The sequence below is a fragment of the Copadichromis virginalis genome, linkage group LG14 (genome assembly GCF_057382275.1).
Source record: "Copadichromis virginalis isolate Kocher_CV1m ecotype Utaka linkage group LG14, C_Virginalis_male_GT1.1, whole genome shotgun sequence".
In the NCBI taxonomy this organism is placed as follows: Eukaryota; Metazoa; Chordata; class Actinopteri; order Cichliformes; family Cichlidae; genus Copadichromis; species Copadichromis virginalis.
This window is the reverse complement of record NC_140631.1, coordinates 16,848,051-16,871,959: the sequence shown is the minus strand read 5'-3', so window position 1 is coordinate 16,871,959 and position 23,909 is coordinate 16,848,051. Positions and strand designations below refer to the sequence as shown.

Sequence of the window (23,909 nt, the reverse complement as noted above, 5' to 3'; positions counted from 1 at the left end):
TCATGATAATAATCTTACAGGGGCTCTGGTGTCGAATGTAATCATTTCTTTAGAAGATCTGTCAGAGTGACTCTCCAAAGTTTTTCACCGACTGCACAACTTCAAGTATATGAGATGCACAAAAATAAGACTTGGCATTGTCTTTCACAACCTGTTTAACAATAACACAGGGGAAATTTAGCAGGTGCTCAGATCCAGAATGATTTACAATATGTGGAGCAGTTCAGCAGCAGAGTAGCAGCAGTTTGGATTAAGGCGAGCAGGTGGTAAAGGAGGAGTGTTAGGGCCCAATACAGATGCAGCTGAATAACTAAAACCTGTCTTATACGTGGTGCTTAGTAACAAAATAGTGCACACGCATGAAAAGCAATAAAAATTAAGTCAATATCTTTCATTTTACAGGAAGACCTGTGACTTTAGTAGCCACATTTTATGTTTATTACTCCTATTATTGTTGCAGTCGATAATTAATATTGTGCAATCCATCATCTCTCCTCTGGTTTTTACTATCTTTCAAGCTATAGAAACGAATAAAGCAGAAATACCTTGAAAAGTGTGAATAAACATCAGTGAAATCTCATTCTACTAGTTCCTGCTGTTAGTCTTTTCTGTATTTTTTTAAAATATTTTTTACATATATGTTTTAAAGGGTTAACGCAAGTCATTGAAGACAAGGATGCCTACTGAGAATTTGAGACACACTAGAAAGATATAACGCAGTTGTCAAGAATGACCGGCAATTGCCTGGTTTAAAAACAGATAGTCTGTCTTTGAGAGAAAACACAGGAGCGGCTTCTGTGTCCTGCTGGCACAACCAGATGGCTTTAAACATGATGTCTCGCTGTGTGTGTGTGTGTTTCCTCGCCGCTGATCTTTTTTCACTCTTAGAATTCATGTGCATTCACCATGACTCACGAGGATATGTGGAAAAGAGGAGCTAATAAAAGTAACATTGCCTGAGTCTAATGAGAACTTTGGCTGAGTTCAAAGGTTAAAGGGTGAAAGATTACAGTTAGAGGGTGCCTAGTCATAGTGTGCATGTGTTCATACATGTAGCATTTAACAAGAAGCCATAAATTCCGTTTCTCCACAGACTAACTGAAATCCTCAGTGAGAGTATTTAGTTGGCAACTCAGAATAAGTTTACTTGCGCATCAATCTCATTTCTGAAAGTGACAGTGTTAATTTGCATGTGTGTCCGACCGTGTGTGTGTGTTTTGGCAGATCGGGCATGTTAGAAAGTAAACAAATCAGGGGAAACTCAAGTCCCTGCCTTATCATAAATCATACTGAAACTGCTTAGCTTCTTACTCTTACACACATAAACATATCCGTCGGGTGCTCAGTGAATCAGATGGCAGTGAGTTTGTGCACCCAAGTAACATTAGTCCTAAAACACATCGTGTGATGTTTTAGGAGTTGGGTAAAACTTCGTCTTTTGAAAAGAAAAAACCCCCCCAAATATTATAATGCTGCATTGACACAGACCTTTAAATTAAGCCCCAAAATAAAATGACAAAAATAAACAAGTAGCTCAACATCTGTCATTTCTTGTCATCCCTCATCAATCGCTGTTGCTCTTTTTCACCTCAATCAGTCTACATCACGCATAGAAAAATATGGCCACCAACTGTAGCGCTTTTGTCAAGGTCCTTTTCATCCGTTAATTTGTATCATTTTCACTTGTGACATGGGCTCTGAATTGATGGAGGGTGGGGGTGGGTGGGGGCTTTTCAAATTAATCATTTGAAGCCATAAAAACTCTTCTGGTGTCACATTTACACACGAACACACACAGCTGTGCTAGTCATGCACATGCACAAAGGTTTGTATAAAGCTACAGTCTCACTAGGGAAAACAGTGGTTGGAGACAGCAACCGTGTGCACTGAATTTGCGATCTCATTCCCTTTATTGCTTCGAAGATGGGGACCAGACTCCAGTCAGAACCTCATAGGTTTGAATTAGAAATTCTGACCCCCATAAACAGTCACGTAATTGCTGTAGGATGACAGTTTAACATAACATAGGGGCTCGCCAGCTCTGCTTTTATGCAGGAATATAACCAGAACACAGCCAGATACCAAACAGCTGAGCTGCAAAGGGACACACCGTGGGCAGGTTCTGTCTGAGAGTGACTTCAGTCAGTCCAAGTAGGAGATTGTTGGAGACACGTTGCCTCCCACCAGGCAACCTGTGCAGTTCCCTTGCGACTGAAAATGTTCACCCAGAGGTAGATAGTGTTTGCATGCTCAACCTCTGGGTGACGAACTGGATGTCGCAGCTACTTGCAATTTGTCATCAAGCATGAAAAAAATCAGTGTAATCACGGAGCAACCGCTGGTTTTTCCTAGCTGCAAAGAGGTGCCGTCCTGTTTTTACTCAGTGTGACTGAAGCATAAGCTCTTCTTTATACCTGCCTAAAAACTTTAATCAAATCAGTGATGAAACACAGGGGCAACATTGAGCTCAAATGCTGGAAGGTAAATTAATAGGCAGGAGAGGTCTGAAAAAGGGGCATGAAAACAAAAGACAGCAGGAGAAAATATATGACCAATAAAACAAAGTATGCAGACAAACTCACTTCAAATAATCACCTGTAAGAGGTCTAAAAAAATGAAATCCATGTGATGCAAAATTCTTTCATTCCCAATATGTCAGGTGCCAGAAACGAGTCGCAAACCATGAAGCAAATCGAGTACTTGTAGTTGTTTGCGAGTGTGGAACTATCCATGGTGCTGATCTTCCTCTACACTAGAAATGTCCTTAGCAAACGGGTTTTGGCTGAGAATTGAAAACTCTCCCCTGTGAAATACACAAAGGAAAAAGTCACATGAAAGTCAGAGATCTGCAGATGAAGGAAAAAAAAGACTCATTGAATATTTATGACATTAAAGCAACACAGAGCTATTTTCCTTACCTTTGGGGTTACGGAAGCTAAGGGAAACTCAGTTCCAAAGTTCAACCGGAGTTCAAAAACATTTGACTTTTTGCTTTAAGCAAAATCCATGTCAGGAAGAGCCAGAGGTTTCTTTAGGGGGGTTCAGACAAGAACAATGCTGTTAAAATCCCAGCTTTGTTCAGTTTCATTCTTTTCAGCAGCAATCTCTCCTTTAACTTTGAGGTAGTGTGCACTAATACACTCACTAGAAGACAGGTGCGTCACAGCTCCCCAGAAATGTGCACATGTAAGTTTAATTGAATGTGTGAGTTTTCGCTCATGCATGCATTTATGTTTGCGCACGTGTGTGTAATGTGTGTGTGTTTGTGTACACGCCCTCCCTCCTCCACAACTCCACTTAGTGTTACCGCTGTGAAAATGAAACCCCACTTCTCATTCAACCGTGGCCAGTTAAATAAAGGGGTAGGCAACGTGTTATCAACCGCTTGCACGTGTGAATGTCACAAATAGTGCCAACACGCTGTCACTCAGCTCTGCAACTATGAATTGTACCGCTGCAGCTTACCCATCACTTGTGATAATGATGAATAGATGACAGAGGGAACGTTCGAGAGGAACAGTATGGTCGTGAACCTGGCGTAGGAGGGAAAGTGTGTGTGAGTGTGTGTGTGTGTGTGTGTGTGTGGGGGGGGGGGGGGGGTGTTGAGGCTAAAACAGTGACGGAAAAGTTTGTGTAGAGCAAAATCATATGTGAGAGTAAATGAGAGCACCAAGTCAGATAACAAAAGGCTATAAATAACAGGCAGTTGAGAGAGAAGTGAAGGGAACGTGAAAGAGTTCATTATTTGATGAAAGCACAGAGTGAACATGGAGATAAAAAGCAGAAACTCTGAGAATGGCCTACCAAGGATGAAAGGATTCTTTGGCTTGCTCTGTCTTGGGGCTACAGTATATGTCAATCAAACTTAGATGTCAGTCATCCCGCCCACACTTTTTGTCTGTGAGATGCAAAACACGAAGTGCCACATACGTGTGTGAACATCCTGCTGGGCATGTTGCTTGTATAGATGAAGGTGAATCAGCGTGCTAACAGCTAAAATAGCGCACTTATTGAAAAGTATTAGGAGCTAGAGAGAAGGATGGAGGAGCTTCAGGAAAAGGGAGAATCCATTGGGGTAGGAAGCAGAGAAGAGCAGAGGGATGAGAAAGATATAGGATGGTAATTGAGAGAAAGCTCGGCATTCCCCTAAGAAAACATAAGCACCTGAGCACAGAGCAGAGCGAGTATAAACACACATTTAGACAATCAGTTCAATGCAATTCAATCAAGTTTTATTTTATACAGTACCAAATTACAACAAGAGATGCCTCAAAGTGCTTTACTTACACATTGTAATGGGGAACTAGCTTATTAACCATATACTGCCTTGATGCAGCCCATATGGAAAAGATATATATAAATCTTATAAAGTTTGTATCTGTCTTGTGTGAAACTTGTATGAAAAGCATATAAGAGTGAAAACAGATATAAGATCCCTTGAAAAATTATATAATGAAACTTGTATGTTTTGGATACTTACTAAAACAATGTATGAAAGTAATGTGAAAGTGGCCACTTTCATGAGTAATCACATATAAGTTTTTACTATTTCTTTTCCATATGGGAGATCTCTAAATTTAATACACGCATTTCCTCTCCCTGGATACAGGGATTGATTGTTTGTGCAAATGTGTACACAAATGTGGAGAGCAGGTTGGAGTGTGTGCATGCGTGTGTGCGCTATTGAATGTTGATTTTAGCAGCATGCCTGTATTTATATAACACATCTCTATCTTGGGAAACATGCTCAGAAACATTCTGGTGCAGTACAGGAGAGAGTTTGTGTGTCTGTGTGTGTTTGTGTGTAGAGTCCAAGCAACCAGTTAGAAACCCTTGTGTGTTTATGAGGCTGGAATGCATTAAATGTTTCTGCACTCACATTAAACTGCCTCATCATATAGCTACATATGTTTTCACCCATTGTAAGTGTATAATCAATCCACACACGAGTAAGTGATGTGGGCGTATAGGTGTGTGTGTGTGTGTGTGTTTGTACTATCCCAACTATAAAATCACTATGAGGACTATATCTGTAGCTTGTTTCCATTCGCCTTCATTTGTATTCCATTATAAAGTACATACCGCTTCTCTTTCAATTTCAAATCGCCTGGCTTTGCTCCGAAATTGGATGCCGTGCACTCTGTGTACTTGCCCTCTTAGAAAGCATCGGCTACAGTATTAATAGAGATTATCTCTTGACACACCAAAGTTATTATAGCTGTTGGATAACGGCCATTGTCTTATGTGAGGAAAGAGATTTTTTTTTCTGTACTTTTCTAGAAGAACTCTATCTGGCTGATTGAGCACTACTACATGATTTCATTATATCAAACTGATATCGTATTGGTATGGGTTGCAAAACTTGAAAAGCCAATAATTCCATAGTGTGAGTTTGTCTGTACAAATTGACTTGGCTAACAGGTTAGTTGGCAAGCTATTGAGCCTTATGAAGCTGTAATTTTTAAACTAGATAATTATGGTGGAATGTAGAGACAGGGGAGGAACTAAAAAAATATACATGAGTTTATTTGTGTGTGTCGGTGTGTGTATGTGTGTGTGCAAATGAAAGATTTAGACAGACGCACTATGATTAGGCTGCAGTTTCTTCTAGCTGTTTATCCCCATTACTGCTGCCAAGGAGCTTACCAGCTAAATTAGGCTAATTCTGGTCGCCTAAACAAATTACTCGCTCTATTTGAGGAGGGAAATCAAATTAAGAAATTAGCACAGATCCAACACTGTACCCTAGCCAGTAATACCATTAGCTCTTAGTTTAGATTTCATCTTCATTCCATCCACTAAGCTCAGGGATTCTAATACTCATGGATTACCTTAACTTTGCCAAATGTAAGTAAACTCTTAAGTTTTGATTAAATAAAAAAAAAAAAAAAGAACTTTTACCTAAAGAATCTTGTTAAACTGGTCAGTGTGTCAGTGCCTCTTCCCTTTTGAGTTCTAATTTCCCCCCCTCTCTATTCAACCTCAAATACTAATTGTTTTGGAAGTCCTGCTTTAATAATAAAGGGTGAATGCATAGTGATGGACTTGCAATGCTTCCAGCAGCCATAATTAAAGTTCTTGTTTGACTGAAAATGAATTAAAATCACAGACTGAAACTGCCCTTGAATAAAATCAGAAAAGCAATAAAAATGCCTCTTTTTGATTTCATTGTTAAACCTATTGAAACATCTCTACTTTCCCTACATTAGTGTGGCCTTTACAAACCTATGTATGGCGCGTCTTTGTGCATTTGAACACATAAATTCTTCAAAGTTTGAATAAAGTGCACCTGAATGTGCTTTTACAGTATTTGCACAAGCCTGCGCATTGTATGCAGGTCTACCAGGTGAAATGATTTTGTTGCTGCCATTTGGTTGGTCTACTGATTACTGCAGGCCTTTGTACAAAAGCATATGAAAAAAGGTAACATGGAATCAAAGGATGGAGGAAATGATTAGATCTGAGTAAAAAAAGAGTAGTAAACTTATGAAGAAAGATAGAGGCAGAAAGGGAGTGGGAGACAAGAAATCACCAGCCATACGTCATCTGCTTCCCTCTCTTCTCTTTTCTTTCCCCACTTATATTTAAACTACCATCGCTGCCCATCTCTCTTTTCCCTATTGCCCTCCCTGTTTCTCCCAACGCACTCTCACCTGAGCAAGATTAATCGTTCCAGTCGAATCACATTACCTCCAAGCCCAACTCCAAACTCCCCGCCCAACACACACATACATGTGTGAGAGAAAGTGAGAGCGAGAGAGAGGGTCCGTGAGCCAGAGACAGAGGGAGACGGTGGATGGCGGGTGGGGAATTGAGGGATTTGAATGCATGGATGGTCTGCTCATTTAACTCATCACATTATTTTAGCCCTGTGCTTTATTACACTTAACTGGGACACTAGGCACTCAGTCAAACACACCCACACTCACACATACACCCAGACACCTTCACACATAATCCTGTCTACACATCTATCCTGAACTGCAGGTTTGCCATAATGTGTTTATGACGTTGCATGTTTAATTTGTGGAAGAGGATGATTCATGGCCCCTGATAACAATGCTTCATCATCCCCATAGCACCTATGGCATAAAGAGGGTTTGTGCAGGGCAGGAAAACTGTTGTTAATGGGATGGTAATCATCTCATAACCTGGAAAATGGGCAAATAGGCACAACCCCTTATGCAAATGTGCTTGTGCATTTATTTGTGCATGTTTATTAATGTTCACGTGCATCCCCCCATGCATAGCTGTGGGAAGGTGTGGCATCCACATTGTTTGAGCCTGAGTGTCCTGTTTGGTGTGTGTGTGCGTGTGTGAGGGTGAATATTGATCTATTGCTATGTGCTCTATCACCCTGCCAGGCATAATAAGGAAGAATGGGACACTAAGCAGGTGCTCACCCACTGCTGATTTATAAAACATATGCACCGGAGTAAACACCTCAATCACTCCAAGGGGCAAGGCTATGGGAATTAATAACATTTACATGCTAGAAGGATAATGCATTCTTAGTTTATTTTTTAATGCATGTGACCTCTTAAGGTATACAGTATTCTTCTTAGTGAAGGTGCAGTGAATTGATTCTGGGATTATCTATCCTTGGGAAGAAAATAATCAATGTATAGGCTAAATGGGGTCAAAATAGCCAAATGTGAACTTGGCAAGGCTTTGATATGAAGGAGTGTCTCAGCAGCTGCACTTCAGGCTATTTTTTCACAACTGAAAACAAAGCAAATGGATTCAATGTATTATTTCCTTCATGCTTACTTATCAATCCACTTGGATAAAAATGTGAAAATACGATTTTCTTTAATGTCTGTAAACTAGCATCAGACATGTACAAAGTTCCAGCCACAAATGTTCTTGTGCTTATAAGATCAACGTCTGTTCTTCTGTCAGTTCCAAAGTATACTTTCATCTATACTTGTGTATGATGCATTAAGACCACCAGTGTTGGTCAAGTTACTTGAAAAAAGTAATCAGTAACTAATTACTTCCCCCAAAAAGTAATCCAGTTACTTTACTGATTACTTATTTTCAAAAGTAATTAATTACTTAGTTACTTTTTACAAACACGAATTACAACCTGAATAGGTGATAAAACTTGTTTTATTAGTTTTAATCTTTTAAAAAATGTAATTATATGCAACATTCTCTGACTGGAAGAAATTTGTTTAACATTTAAACCTATTTAAACCTGCACATTCCAGCACATAAAATAAAAAAATATTTTGTGTTTACACTCACTCCTTCAAATAGATGCAAGTAAAACACAGCAGAAAATAAATAAAATCAAAGACTAGCGGTCTGAAATGTGCTGTTAGCATGTTAGCAGATCGATGCTACTGTGAACTGAGGAGCTATTGTCTTGATGTGAGCTTCTACTCAGGGTTTTTTCTTCCAGTTCAGAGCAGAAATGTTTTTGTTAAGATACTGGATGTTGTGTTTTTCTCCACAATTTTAATTATTAGCTAGATATATTATCAACAGGGATGAGTCAGTGAGTCAGTTGGGCTCGTGAATCGTGATTCATGAGTCAGTAAAGTGATTCTCGAGTATTGAACGATTCGTTCATGATTCTCGCATCACTAAAGGAGGCAGTGGTGGAGGAACACAGAGTGGCGGAGTTTGAAATATTACTCTTTCTGGGTCACAAAATAAACTTTTAAGATATTTTCATGCGTGAATGGTGCTGTGTAAACTTCAAATATCTGCTCGATTCATCAAGACGTCACATATTTACGGTGGCCCCTAGAGACAAAGCACGTACAAACTCCAAAACACATGCAAACTCCAAAACACATGCAAATTCCAAAACACATGCAAAATCCAAACACGTACAAAATCCAAAACACATGCAAACTCCAAAACACGTGCAGAATCCAAAACATATGCAAACTCCAAAACACATGGAAAATCTAAAACACATGCAAATTCCAAAACACAACAGAAGTGCTCCAGGACACTAGGGGCAGTGTTGAGCTTTTGTTACCCAGTAACTACACAAGCCAGGAAGTACCAATGACCAGATTTGGGGTCTTCATTTTAAGCCGATTACGTCACAGCGATACAACAAAGGCTGTCCCAATTCAAAGGCTGCTCGAAATGCGTCCCTCAAATGCGTCCTTAATTTCCCTGAATTTTAAGGATGGGTCGGTGTAGCCTTCATGGCCCGACATATCCCAGACTTCATAGCGCGGCAGTGGTGTGGATAATTTTGTCGAAAAAAACCCAAAAAAAACGGCGGAAGTGGAGCGGACGAAGAGTAAACTTTCAGAAGTAAGTACTGAATATTATGTCACTTATTTATGCGCAAATGTTTTTATAATGAAGAATATTAAAACATTACTGTTGGCCACATGTCGGGAAAGTTATGTGACATTAGTGATGTTTGTACTAACTTGGTTTTAAGGCCTTTACTTCAAAATATACGCCCGTTCAATAGTTGACTTTAATCTTACAGAGAATGTGATGATTTTGTGAATAATTAAAGTCAGTCATATATTTCACAAACACAACAAACTGAAAGTCAGTGATGCTGCTCGGTTTGCAGTCCTGAATATCACGGCACAAGCAGGATTCACTGCACTGTTAATGTTAGATATGTTATATTGCTGCCTCTGTTCGGTGGTGTCGAGCCAAACGGACTTTAACCCTTTAAAGCCGGTGGGAGCAGGCACGCTCTGTTTTGCGCAACTATTTTTAAATCCCGGTAGCATTGCAACCACGTGAGCTAGCGCAATAATTTTTTTTGCATATGAAACCGGAGGAGTTGTACTTACATCTTATGCCATCAGCTTGTCCTAAGTCACAGTTTCCTTCCACATATAGCTTTGCAAAAACTGGATAAAAAGCACTTGCAGCAACAAAAACATAATATTCCAGAAACGCGCTTTGCCGATCCGATCAGCTGTTTGTAACACTTCCAGCGCGAACTATCGCATGTCCTCCATGTCCTGCCCGAAACCGGAAGTGACGTCATTTTACGGAAATATAGTATTTTACCATCAGGGCCTTATGAGCCTATAGTGGTGTTTTTAAAAGTTATGTTTGAGTTTATGACTTTCTGTGTCGTTTCTGGGATGCTTAGGACTCATATTGCACTGCTGGAAATAGTTTATTTATTTATTTATTTATTTATTTATTTTTTTCTTTTTTAAATGACATCAGAAACAGCAGTATGCGACATTACGTGATGGCAGAGCTTCAGTTCATCCTTTGTCATTTTTTTTTTTTTTTTTTTTTTTAATAAATAGGACAGGGGGAATGAATGAGAGAGAGAGGGGGAGAGAAAGAAAGAAAACCAAAGGGGAGAAAAGACGGTGAGAAGGGGGGGGAAGAGAGAGAAAAAAAAAATAAACTCCTGGGTCACCTGTATGGAGAAAAAACAAACAAACAAACAAACAAAAACAAACAGAGGAGACAGCAAACAACAAAGAGCAACATAATAATAGAGAAAACAAAGCACCATCACAATAAACTAGCTAGTCATAGATATCAGTATTTACTAAGTAATAAACGATATTGTGCAGCACGCAAGATAGACAGCGCACAGTGTGCTTTGAGGCAGCAGCCAAGAAAGCTTTAGTCCGCGTCTGTGAATACCCATGTGTGCATACCTGTGTGGATCAGCATGCTTGCATTCCAAAGGTTTCTCCATGTAATGATCTGCTAGGGAGTGTGGGGGGGCCACAGCCCCGTCCTCCAGGGTGTGAAGCGGGTATGGAGGAGATCAAAACTCCAGACATCCAGAGGCCCCCAGAAACACAAGAGACCATGGAAGACCAACAGAGGGGCAGCCGCGCCACTGTCCCAGTAAGAGCTGAGGAGAGTCCCAGATGAGGGCTCGCCCAGCAGCCGCGGAGCAGAAGTCAGGGGGAGTTGCAGTGACGCGCCCGTGAGCTCCGCCGGCCCCCAGCTGCGCCTGAGTGACCGAGCCCTAGGCCGAGAGGCCGGGGGCACCCCACCTCCAAAGGGGCCCGAGCGAGCCCCAGGCCCCAGGCCCCGACAAGCGGCCGCCAAGGAGTGAGCCGGTGTGTACCCGGACGCCCACCCCCAGACACAAAGAACCACCAACACACCGACACCTGAGGGAGTCCGCCACCGGCAGGGGAAGTGGTGGTGGGTGGAGATAGGCCTCCAAACCTTGGAGGGCCTGAGGTGTCCCCAGAGAGGTGGCGTCTGATACCCAACCTGACATATAGACACAGACATACAGGCACACACAGACACAAACATCCATTCCCACCCTCATGCTCTCATATGCACTTACTCCACACTCAACCAACGTGGAGACAGACATAAAGAGACGCTGTACACACAATCACACTCCCCAAGCGTACTCTACAAACCGGGTCTAGGTACCCTTGCCCCTGGAGGGGGGAATTGCACCCAGACCCAGGTGGTGTTACCCTTTTCCCTGCAGTGGGGAGAGGCAGACCACCCCGACTCCGCAGCAGCAGGGAGGCCCCACACCCCAGACCGCAGTCGGACGGCCAACTCCTCCTACTAGCCCTCCCGCTCCAGCAGGCCGCAGAGAACGGGGGTGGGAGAAGACTCCAAACCTCCCTCCACCCGCTCATTGTAGTGTTGATGCATGTGTGTTCTAAGGTGCAATTAAAACCCAGGAGGGCATGGAGCTACCTGCCAAGGAGCAGCAGGTAAGCGCATAGTCCCTCCTGCTAACCCTCAATGACTAAGTGTATTTAAAATTGAGAGGTGGGCAACGACGTCAGGGGTGAGGTATACACCCTGATGGTGATTTGGACTCCGTGATTGTGCCCACCCCCAAGATCCTATATGTATGTGTAATGAGAGTGTGAATAATGTGAATGTCTAAGTTGTGGGATAAAATTGAGGCAGAGGCAGCCAGAAGGGGACAGGGGGGGGGGGGGGGGTAGCCTCCTCTGCACCCTGGTGACATACCCCCACTCCAAGGCCCTGCATGTGTGGGTGGTTGTGGAGGAGCGGGAAGAGGGAGGCAGCTGGAGATGGGGAGGGAAGGAAGGGAGGGGCAGGTAACCCCTCCCTGGGGCCAGCTCCCCCGCTGACCCCAGTAGGCACTCCCACCCTCCGCGACCCGCCAGGGAAGGGGGGCCCAGGCCCATCAGACCGGGGCCCAGTGCAGTAGCGCCCCCCGGCTCCACAGATCCCTGGACAGTCCACCCAACCCCACCACAGAGAAAACTGCACCCACCCCACCAACCACACATCTTCCAGACTACATAAGACGGTAAACGCCCAGGCTGAGATCTTCCTCCACCTCTCCTGTATCTCCCCCTCCTGCAGAGAGTTCCTGAGAGAAGAAAGCTCCTGCAAGATGTGACCATCCCCCCCACCAGTTGAAGAGCCCCCCAGGCGGCTCGATGCACCGGCGGCACCCTGCTCCAGGGCCGGGCCCCCATGCACCCACCCGCCCACAACCCCGGCAACACACCAACCAGGACCCGAGCCCCGGAGGCCCGGCCCGGGCCCCAGCCCAGAGACGGAGCGCCCCCAGAACCTCACGCCCATCCCGGACCCACCCAGGGGCAGCCAGGTTGCCAGGTCAGTAACCCACGTCCGTCAGCACAGACCCTCCCCTAGCCCCGCTGCACGCAGCCGCGAGGAAACAGTCACCTGAGAGCCAACAGAGCCCTCAACCGGACGTGACCGCTACCCCGGGTTGAGCCCCCCAAGGAAGATGCCTCCGGGGAACCCCCCGACGCCCTAAGCCTGTCCCTACCCCCTCACCAATCACAACAGTGAAGGCGGGACCAAACTATGACCCCCCACCCCCACTAGGTGATGGAGCTGATAAAAGGGGCCCAGAGCAATTGATCTAATGTGGTGGCAGAGGCTGTGTCAAGACTAATGTAATCTAATAGATAATTTCTATATTGGTTAGAATTAAGATTATTTTTATTTTTCCAGTTCATGAGGACTGTTTTCTTGGCTATGCATAGGGCAGTGAAGATCATATGGGCTATATTCTTTTCTGAAGTGACATTATCTAAGCTGCCCAACAAACACACTAAGGGGGAGGTTGGAATGTTACATTTCAGACATTTTGATAAGTCTTCACATATCTCGCGCCAAAACTTTTGCACTGGTGGACAGAACCAAAGAGCGTGGATGTAATTGTCTGGTGTATTGCCTTGACAGTGTGAGCAGTTGTTGGAAGATGTAAAGCCCATCTTGAACATCCGATGACCTGTATAGTGCACTCTATGAAGTATTTTGTATTGTATTAATTGCAGACTGGGATTTTTAATTAATTTAAAAGTTTTTAAGCAAATCTGAGACCAGAAGTTTTGGTCTAGGTTGACTGATAAATCTGCTTCCCACTTTGCAGTAGGAAGGGATATTGATTCATCTAATTTAGAAAGTGTTCTGTATATTTTAGATAATAATTTGGGGGATTTAAGAGTAAGAAAATGTGCCGCACTTAGTGGTGTTTGTAATTCAACTTGACTGAGGTTAAATTTCTTTTTTACTATGGATTTAATTTGTTGATATTCTAAAAACCTTGTCTTGTTGATCCCATATTGTTCAACTAGTCTGTCAAATGGAATAAATTCTGTTCCCTCTAATATATGTTCTAAGTATTTAATTCCTTTACAACTCCATTCTGGGAAATTAATCATATTATTGTTTTGTAATATGTCAGGGTTATTCCAGATAGGTGTACGTTTGCATGGGATTAATGAAGACTCCGTTATTTTTAGAAACTCCCACCATGCTGTTAGAGAAAAGCTGATGTTGATACTTTTAAAGCATTCATGTCTTTTGATGTTTGAGCTAATAAATGGTAGGTCTGAAATCTCTAGATCCTTGCATAGTGCCTGTTCAACATCTAGCCAGGGCTCAACTAAGAAGGTATGTTTTAACCATTCTGAGATGAACTGAAGCCTGTTGGCTAAGAAGTATTGGTGAAAATTAGGCAGATCTAATCCTCCTCTATCCTTGGTTCTTTGTAGCGTTTTTAAGCTAATACGCGGGGGTTTATCTTTCCAAAGGAATTTGGAAATATATGAATCCAGAGATCTGAACCAATCTTGTGATGGTTTGTTAGGGATCATCAAAAATAAGTAATTTATTTTTGGCAAGATCATCATTTTTATAGTGGCGACCCTTCCCATGAGTGATATGGGTAAAGATTTCCATCTAGTCAGATCGCCTTCTACTTTCTTTAGAAGTGGGATGTGGTTTAGTTTAGTTAAGTCTGAAAGCTTAGGAGAGATATTAATACCTAAATATTTAATATTTCCGGATTGCAGTGGGGCAGAGGAAGAATTATGGAAGGAGCAGTTAATGGGGAGAACTGTAGATTTTGGCCAGTTAATTGAATAATCTGAAACTCTTGAAAACCAGTTTATTAAAGTAATTACCTCAGAGAGGTTGGTTTGTGTGTTTTGCAGAAAAAGCAACACATCATCCGCATAGAGACTGATTTTATGTTCTATGTTCTTACATTTTATGCCCTTAATTGTTGTAGCCTGTCTAAATGCTGCTGCTAGAGGTTCGATAAAAATTGCAAAAAGTGAGGGGGAGAGTGGGCATCCCTGTCTGGTGCCCCTCAGGAGACAGAAGCTGGAGGATGTCTGGTCATTTGTTCTGATACGAGCCGTTGGGGAATTGTATAATATTCTTATCCAGTTTATGAAAGAGTTTCCAAAACCAAATTTGTGTAAAGTTGCGAATAAAAATTTCCAATTAACTCTGTCAAATGCTTTTTCTGCATCTAGAGATAATATTATGGCTTCGATGTTTTTATCGTATGAGTAGTCTATTAAATTAAGTAATCTACGAGTGTTTGTTGAGGAGTGCCGACCTTTTATGAAACCAGTTTGGTCAGGATGAATTAAGAGGGGGGTCATTTTCTCTAATCTCTTTGAGAGAGCTTTGCAGATTATTTTAAGGTCTACATTTAAAAGAGAAATTGGACGATAGCTTGAGGGAAATAAAGGGTCTTTGCCTGGTTTTAGCAGGAGACTAATGTTGGCAGAATTCATATTTGGTGGTAGTCTGCCCTTTTCCTCGATTTCCTGCAACATGCTGTGGAATACTGGTGCCAAAATTGTCCAGAATTCTTTGTAGAATTCTGCAGGGAAGCCGTCTGGACCTGGAGCCTTATTATTGGGCATACTTATCAGGGCTTCCTGGAGTTCATTTGGCGTCAGTGGCGAATCCAGTTCCATTGCTTGATTGTCTAGTAATTTTGGAAGAGTTACGTTGTCAAGAAACAGATCAATTTCATTTTTAGATGGGTTTATTTGTGGTGAGTATAAAGTTTCATAGAAATCCCTAAAAATGTTGTTTATTCTTCCAGGATCATATATTGTGTTCCCCGATAAATCTTTAGCAGCACATATAGTTGTTTTTTCTTTATTTATTTTTAGCTGGTTAGCTAGAAATCGACCTGATTTGTTACTGTGTTCAAAATTCTGCAAGCGAAGTCTTTGTATAAGGAATTGTGTTTTTTTATTAATAGTTTCATTTAATTCTAGTTTTGTTTTGCATATTTTGTTCAATGTTTCCTGATCTTGGTGGGACGCGTAGGCTTCTTCTAGTGATTTGATGTTCTTTTCTAATTCCTGAATATTTTTGTTTTCTTCTTTCTTTTTGTGTGATGAGAAAGAAATTATTTTACCTCTCATCACAGCTTTCCCTGCTTCCCATAGAACAGAAGCAGATATTCCGGGAGTGTCATTAAAGTCTAAATATGAAGTCCATTCCTTTTTAAAGTATTTAATAAAGTCTTCATCTTTAAGTAGTGATATATTAAATCTCCAGTTTTTACTTGGCGTAGTATTATTCTTGTGCATTAGTGTTAAAGATACAGGAGCATGATCGCTGACAGCTATAGGATGAATCTCAGTGTCTGAAATGTCACACAGCAGTGAGCTGCTGACCAAAAAATAATCCAGACGAGAGTAAGAGTGATGAACATGCGAGAAAAAAGTATATTCCTTACTGGTGGGGTGAAGAGAGCGCCATGCATCGCAAAGACCAAAGTCGTTCATATACTGTTTGATTATATTTGTGGACTGCCAATTACGCTGAGTTCCTGTTGTGTTGAGCCTATCCATTTCTTCATTTAGTCCAAGGTTGAGGTCACCGCCAAGAATGAGTGTGCAATCAAGGTGTTCAGAGAGTGCACTAAAAAAACCGTGGAAGAAATAGTTTATTTTGATGCATATGTTGTTTTTTTTGCAAATTTGCATTATAATATTTATTTTCGTTTTTCCTGCAGTATATAAAAATTGGTGTATTTCAAAAATAACAAAAACATAATATTCCAGAAACACACTTTGCCGATCCGATCAGCTGTTCATAACACTTCCTACGTTGGAATAGACGTCAGCGCGAACTCTCGCATGTCCACCATGACCTGCCCGAAACCGGAAGTGACGTCATTTTCGTGGAAATGTAGTTTTTTACCATCAGGGCCTCATGAGCCTACACTGGTGTTTATAATAGTTATGTTTGACTTTATGACTTTCTGTATCGTTTCTGGGATGCTTAGGACTAGTGATGGGATTTCCGGCTCTTTTTAGAGATCCGGCTCTTTCGGTTTGTCTCACTAAAAAGAGCCGGCTCTTTCTGCTCCGAACCGGCTCTTCAGGTTGTTTTGTTGCTTTAATTAATTTATTATTAACAGTAATATAAAATTATGCACAAAAGGAATTACTAACGTAAAAAAAAAGTGGTTTTATTTATATATGTTTATATATAAATATATGTGGTTAATATGACATGCAGCCTAACAAGTTACAGAAGACGTGCCTACACGCTAAGACTTAACACGCACAACATGCAAAGAGTGGAAGCCGTATCAACAGGGAATGGTAAGTAATAGCACGCTAAGCTAACCAAGCTACCATTCCGGCTACTTGAGTGCTGCACGAGGGAGTACAGAGGAGCAAAAAATGTTGACTATAAGCGCGTAAATGTAGTTTGAAGTGACTCAGGAACAAATATAAGAACACTATAATGACATATACTTAATTCTAGATGAGTAAAAGGTTTATTAAAGTGTAAATATGTCGATTTAAAGTCACCACGCCGTTTTGCCGAACATACTTGTGCATCCGCCATCTTTGCCAGCCGAGTCGTAAAGAGGCCTGTGTATGCGCGCGACGGACGGAAGACACCGAGGTACGGGAAATGACGTTCATTTAGGCGAGGCTAAAAAAAGATATAACAGACTTTTTTTGGACTAAAATTACAGAGTTATCGTACCACTTTACGTTCGGTAGGGGACATTATAGTTTTTCCCTATTTCTGTTGCCTATAGTTCTATTTGTATATTTGTAAATTAAACTAGAGGGTGAAAAAGTGAGGGTGACAAGTGCCGCCCACTGGTACGAACAAATAACTGTTATCACGTGATTGCACGGGAACCAGAAACGACCCAAACAGAAAACAAGATGGCATCACACCCAGGAGGATGCGATCAAGGTAGTAGCAGCTATCGTCAACAAATAAAATACATATATTTCGACTCTGACAGAGTCGGTGGGAGTCCAATAGACACAGATAATGTGGCGCTTTAACAGTTAACATTCAGTTTGCTGCTTTATTGCTTGCTAAGTGTATCGTTAACATGGATAGGGCTTAGCTTAGCAAAAGTAACTAAACGTTAGCTTTGCGTTAGCACTGCGTTGTGTAGATGTTCGCGTTACAAAGAGTAAGCAAACGCGTTTGACCAAAAGCGAAAGGTACACATTTGGAAACAGCATCCGTTTGACATTAAAAAAATGGCAAATTTCCTCACCCAGTAAACACCAGTATGTGGGCCCCACATGGGCTATGGGGGTTCCAAGTGGGGATGGGCTTACAATGGGCATCCACCTGGGACCCACCTGGGTTAACCAAGTAGGACCCATCTGAGACAGCCCAGATGGGCTATGTTCTATGGGCACCATATGGGTAATATATGGGAAGTTGCATGAACAGGCAACTGAGTTTAACGACCTTAGGTAAGTATAATTATTAGTCATGTGTAAATATAAACATGAATTAAGATGAAATAACTGATAATAAATTATGCCAGAGGCAGCATATGTATATTTAATTAATAACAAAATATACATATAAAACATATTAATATAAGTGAAACACAAAGAACAGATGTGACTTAATAAAGACGCTTAATAAAATAAAATAAATGGTTTTACATTTAAATGGGAAAAAAAATTCACTCTATGTAGGAGTGCTTTTCGAAATCTCGCGTTATTTAATGAAATATCACCAGGTTTTCTTAAACCCGTCACCCCCATTCTGGAACATTCTTCATTTCGCGCCCTTGGACAAAGCTGACAGTTAAGCTGGCAATTTTTGGATTAAGTGCATCTTTGATAGTGATGTGCGGATCGATCCTGAAATATCGATTCCTCCGATACCAATCATTTATGTTCTAGAATCGATTCTCACATTAGAATATCGATATTTTAGTAATTTAGAGTAAATTTGTAGTTTATCATTAACAGGAACACAGTGGAAAGAAACTATAACATTCGGATTGTCTACATTCAAAAGAACTACTTTCTCTTCCGCCTTTCATAGTCATGTGCGTAATACGGCTGTATAAATGTCTCGCAGCCCCTTGGCGCGCGCACTCACAACAATGGCTGAGCATAATTGGAGTCATGTGCGAACGTATTTTACCTCCACAAAAGCTGAGACGTGGTTTGCGATACATGTGGCAAAAACATGAGGTGTTGTGGCCACACTATGGAGATATTCAAAAGGGCTGTTGGGGGGGATAAATACATTTTACAGTGTTTATTTATCGGATAAAATACGTTAAATGTCCGGAAACAGCGGGGTGTCCAAATTCAGAGGCTGCTTCTACCTGAGGACCCGGCCTTCACGGTCTAAAGAAAGCTGGGTAGTAGGTCACGAGCTCCCTCGGTGGAGTGAAACTCTGCCGTCTGCTCCTTGCTATCTAAAATATAACTGGGCACTGACGTAAACTCTCGACCGTTTCACTTTGTTTAATTAGTTTTCTGTTTGGCGTTTATTCAGCTGTGTGAAAACCCCGGAGGAACCCTCCCGAGGGATTAATAAAGTTAAATTTTATTTAATCTAATCTAATAACTTTAATCTCATCCAAACCGATTTACTCACGAACAAATAAAACACTGAAAAAGCCAAACAATAACATTTTTAAGTTATCAAAGTGACTTATGTTTAACCCGAGTAGTGAAAGACCACGGGGGTTTGAAAACAATGTGTGAGTCAGCTCAGATATTTGAAGTTTACACAGCTACATTCTCACCTGAAAACATGTCAAAAGTTTTTTTGCGACCCAGAAAGACAAATAAGAGTAATATTAAAACTAAGTCGCTGCCGCCGTTGTTGGAAACTGGAATTGGCTGGGCCGCGCTATGAATTCTGCGATATGGTTTTTCAATTTTGTTGTCCGGGTGGAAAATCGGGAGAAATCCGGGAGAATGGTGGCTAAGGGAGATTTTCGGGAGGGGCACTGAAATTTGGGATTCTCCCGGAAAAATTGGGAGGGTTGGCATGTATGCCACAATTGTGGCAAAATCACTAACCTTGTCAAACACCTCAGAGTAAACCATATCACAGAATATGACGAGCGTATTGTAACGTTGGGTTGTGTTGTGTGGTTGAGAAGAGGCGGCAAAACACCTAGCAGGCTAGGCGGAAGGATACACACCCACACTGGTATCAGTAATCCACGGTGGTTCTTTAATACGCATTCTTCAGCAACCGTATAAAAGATCGGCTGAACGGCTGCGGCTCAACAACAAAATGCCCAGCGTTCATACAACCCAAGCGCTGCAAACAAAACAAAAAAAAGGGTCTCGAAAAGAAAACATAAGTCCGTCCCTCGTTAAGCACGAGCGTGAAGGCACGTGTCCTCATAATCACAGAGAGAGAGAGCGAGAGAGCAGTGGCACACACTGATGACACCATCAACCCTCGACTTGGGTGTCTTAAAGGGACACCACACCATAACGGCTGTTACAGTATGTTGAGATGAACTGAAGAGGAGGAGAGGGACAGGTGCTGCTAGGGCGAGACAGACGTCTCTCACGGGTCCTTTAGTGCTGCAGGCAGGCAACATTTCAAATAGCGCACAACTTCATTTTTTTTTTAATTTCTATATGATGAATCCTACATTATTAAATTCAAATTTTATTTGTCACATACACAGTCATACACAGTATGATATGCAGTGAAATGCTTACACAACTGCTCGTGACCTAAAGAAAAAAAAAAGGCTATGAATAAGATAGGAAATAAATATGAAAATTAAAAAGGGTCAATTTAACTAGGAAGGAATAAAATAAAATATAAAAATGAAAGTTAAAAATGAAATAACTGTACAACAACAAATTAGAATGAAGGGTAAATTTAACTGGGAAAGAACAAGATAAAATATATAAATTAAAGTTGAAAATAAAATAACTGTACAACAAAATACACAGTATAGAAATATATAAGAATGTATGAAGATTATGAATGTATTATGAATGTATTAAGTGATAAGAACAAGTAATCTGATGTCCTGTAATCATTATGATGCTATAATTTCGGTATCGGATCAGTATCGTCGATACCACCCTGAATATTACTTGGTATCGGATCGGAAAGGAAATCAGTGGTATCGCACATCACTAATCTTTGAGCTACGGACTTATCTGCACTAAGGGTAAGAACTTTTTTGACTTAATTTGAATGAGTATAAATGAAATGTTTACAAAGTTATGATGCTGCAAAGTAATGTATGGCACAAGTGCTGGCGAACTTTTTCCTAGCACTCAAGCAAGGCTAAGCTAGTTGAAATTTTTACGTAATGTTGGATTTAGCCAATTTTCACAGTTTGAAAGCATTGTCTGGTGTCCTGTATACTGCTTAACTAGCACCAAAATTAATTACTGCGTGTACTTAACATCAAGTTGTACTTAAACATTATCTTGGTTTTTCTCTATGATTAGTATTAATAAAGGACTGTATTAGACCAAATTAACAAAGTTCTAATTTTTTAAGAGGAATACGGGAGGGTATTTTCACTATCAGAGCAACCAAAACTGCTTTGGTGTTGTCTTTATTAGCTTCATTCCTCAGCTTTTGTCCCTGTGTTAGGAGCATGCACAGCAGTCAGAGAGGCAGATCAGTGAGCACTCTATTTCTGTAGAAGACATCATCATTTTTCTTGCCATTGTTCTCATTTTTCCAGAAAAAGCAAATAAAATATAGGTGTTCTTGATTTGAGGTGTTGTTGATTTGTTCCAGACTGGGAAGAGTGAATCTACAATAGGCAAGCAGCTTGGTGTGAAAAAATCAACTGTGGGAGCAATCATCAGAAAGACCACTGATAATCTCCCTCGATCTGGGGCTCCACGCAAGATCTCATCCCGTGGGGTCAAAATGATCATGAGAACGGTGAGCAAAGATCCCAGAACCACACGGGGGGACCTGGTGAATGACCTGCAGAGAGCTGGGACCAAAGTAACAAAGGTCACCATCAGTAACACACTACAACGGCAGGGAATCAAATCCCGCAGTGCCAGACGTGTTCCGCTGCTGAAGCCAGTGCATGTCCAGGCCCGTCTGAAGTTTGCCAGAGAGCACATGGATGATACAGCAGAGGATTGGGAGAATGTCATGTGGTCAGATGAAACCAAAGTAGAACTTTTTGGTATAAACTCAACTCGTCGTGTTTGGAGGAAGAAGAATACTGAGTTGCATCCCAAGAACACCATACCTACTGTGAAGCATGGGGGTGGAAACATCATGCTATGGGGCTGTTTTTCTGCCAAGGGGACAGGACGACTGATCCGTGTTAAGGACAGAATGAATGGGGCCATGTATCGTGAGATTTTGAGCCAAAACCTCCTTCCATCAGTGAGAACTTTGAAGATGAAACGAGGCTGGGTCTTCCAACATGACAATGATCCAAAACACACCGCCCAGGCAACAAAGGAGTGGCTCCATAAGAAGCATTTGAAAGTCCTGGAGTGGCCTAGCCAGTCTCCAGACCTCAACCCCATAGAAAATCTGTGGTGGGAGTTGAAAGTCCGTGTTGCTCGGCGACAGCCCCAAAACATCACTGCTCTCGGGAAGATCTGCATGGAGGAATGGGCCAAAATACCAGCTACTGTGTGTGCAAACCTGGTAAAGACCTATAGTAAACATTTGACCTCTGTTATTGCCAACAAAGGTTATGTTACAAAGTATTGAGTTGTATTTTTATTATTGACCAAATACTTATTTTCCACCCTGATTTACGAATAAATTCTTTACAAATCCTACCATGTGAATTCATGGATTTTTTTTTCCACATTCTGTCTCTCACAGTTGAAGTGTACCTCTGGTGCAAATTACTGACCTCTGTCATCATTTTAAGTGGGGGAACTTGCACAATCGGTGGATGACTAAATACTTTTTTACCCCACTGTATGTCCACACGTACAGGGGTCTTTTTGAAAACAGAGATTTTACCTTTTTGTTTAAAAACAAACAAACAAACAAAAAGTCCAGTCCACACGTGCAGTTTTGAACAAATATCTCCGTCCACATGTAAACGCTAAAAACTAAATGTTGGCCAATCAGAAGTCTAGAAGCCTAGGAGGGAAAGAGTAAACAGGGTTTTGTGCCCTCACAAAACTTTAAGTACTTCTGAAAAGTTTTTGTATTTTTCTGAAAAGGCAGCTAATTTTGTGTTACTTTTCAAGTGCCTTCATCATTTCAAATGTTATTAGCTAAAGACAATATTTTGGCTGATGTAGACTCGCAACTTAGGAATGAACAAAATGCATACAGCATAAGTAGTTTAATTTAAAAAAAAAAACATTTATTCAAAACTGATGTCGGGATTTTGGGTTGTGAGAGCGTCTGTGTTCAATGTAGAAGTTCACTCTGACGCCTCTGTCTTTCTAAATGCAGGGACAGTAACTGCATGTGTATATGTAAGCGTGTAAACACTGCAGATGGTAAGATTAACAGCAACAGTATTTATTTATTGTAGAAATTAATCTCATGTAAACAATAACGTGGCGCACAGCGTGACGACAAAAACGGCACACATCTTTGACGTTGCGTGACTAAATCTGCGTTTTCCTCATCCATACTTAAACACAAAAACTGAGTTTTCGAAAATCTCCACCCTGGCAGGAGTTTTTAAAAATCTCTGTTTTCAGTGACCCAAAACGCCGTTTACATGTGGAGGAAAGGCCCAAACGCATAGAAACTATCTGCGTTTTCAAAAATACCCGTGTTCGTGTGGACGTAGCCTGAGATTCTGGCGTTTCTGGCAAAGTACATTTAAATTTAAAAGTCAATTCAGGATTTTAATGAATCCATAGCACTTAATTCAAACTAAAATCGATTTTAATCGGAAAATCAGTTATTGAAACCTACCCCTAATTGTGAGTAAGCTTGTGAGATGGTTCAATTCAATTCAGTTTTATTTATACGGCACTAAATCACAACATCAGTCGCCTCAAGGTGTTTTATACTGTAAGGTAGACCCTACAATAATACATACAGAGAAAAATCCAACAATCATATGACCCCCTATGAGCAAGCACTTTGGTGACAATGGGAAGGAAAAACTCCCTTTGCAGGTGCTGTGTATAGTTCAAAGGCTGCTTTGCTGAAAAATGGAAATAAATCATGAGCTGAAAATAATAAAGATTGATGTACTAGAGCTTATTATATAGAAGTAGATCTTTGCCCACATTGACTTCTAAATATCTAAAGAAAAATATCTATCTTTGAAAACTGTAATGCCTTTTTCAGCTATCCATTGGACTCAACATGCCTTGGAATTTACTTTGTTTCAAATCTGTCTAAACAAATGCATCTTGTATTACTTGATGAATTAAAACAGAAAATGGTGCTTTTGCCAGTGAAGTCTGGATATATGGCATTGCCACTGCTGTACT

General features: G+C 41.1%; 1 protein-coding gene across 1 annotated transcript in view; it reads left to right on the top strand.

The window, feature by feature from the left end:
- Positions 1 to 23,909, top strand: part of LOC146693745 (uncharacterized) — a 46,450-nt gene that overhangs the window by 240 nt on the left and 22,301 nt on the right. The window lies entirely within an intron of this gene.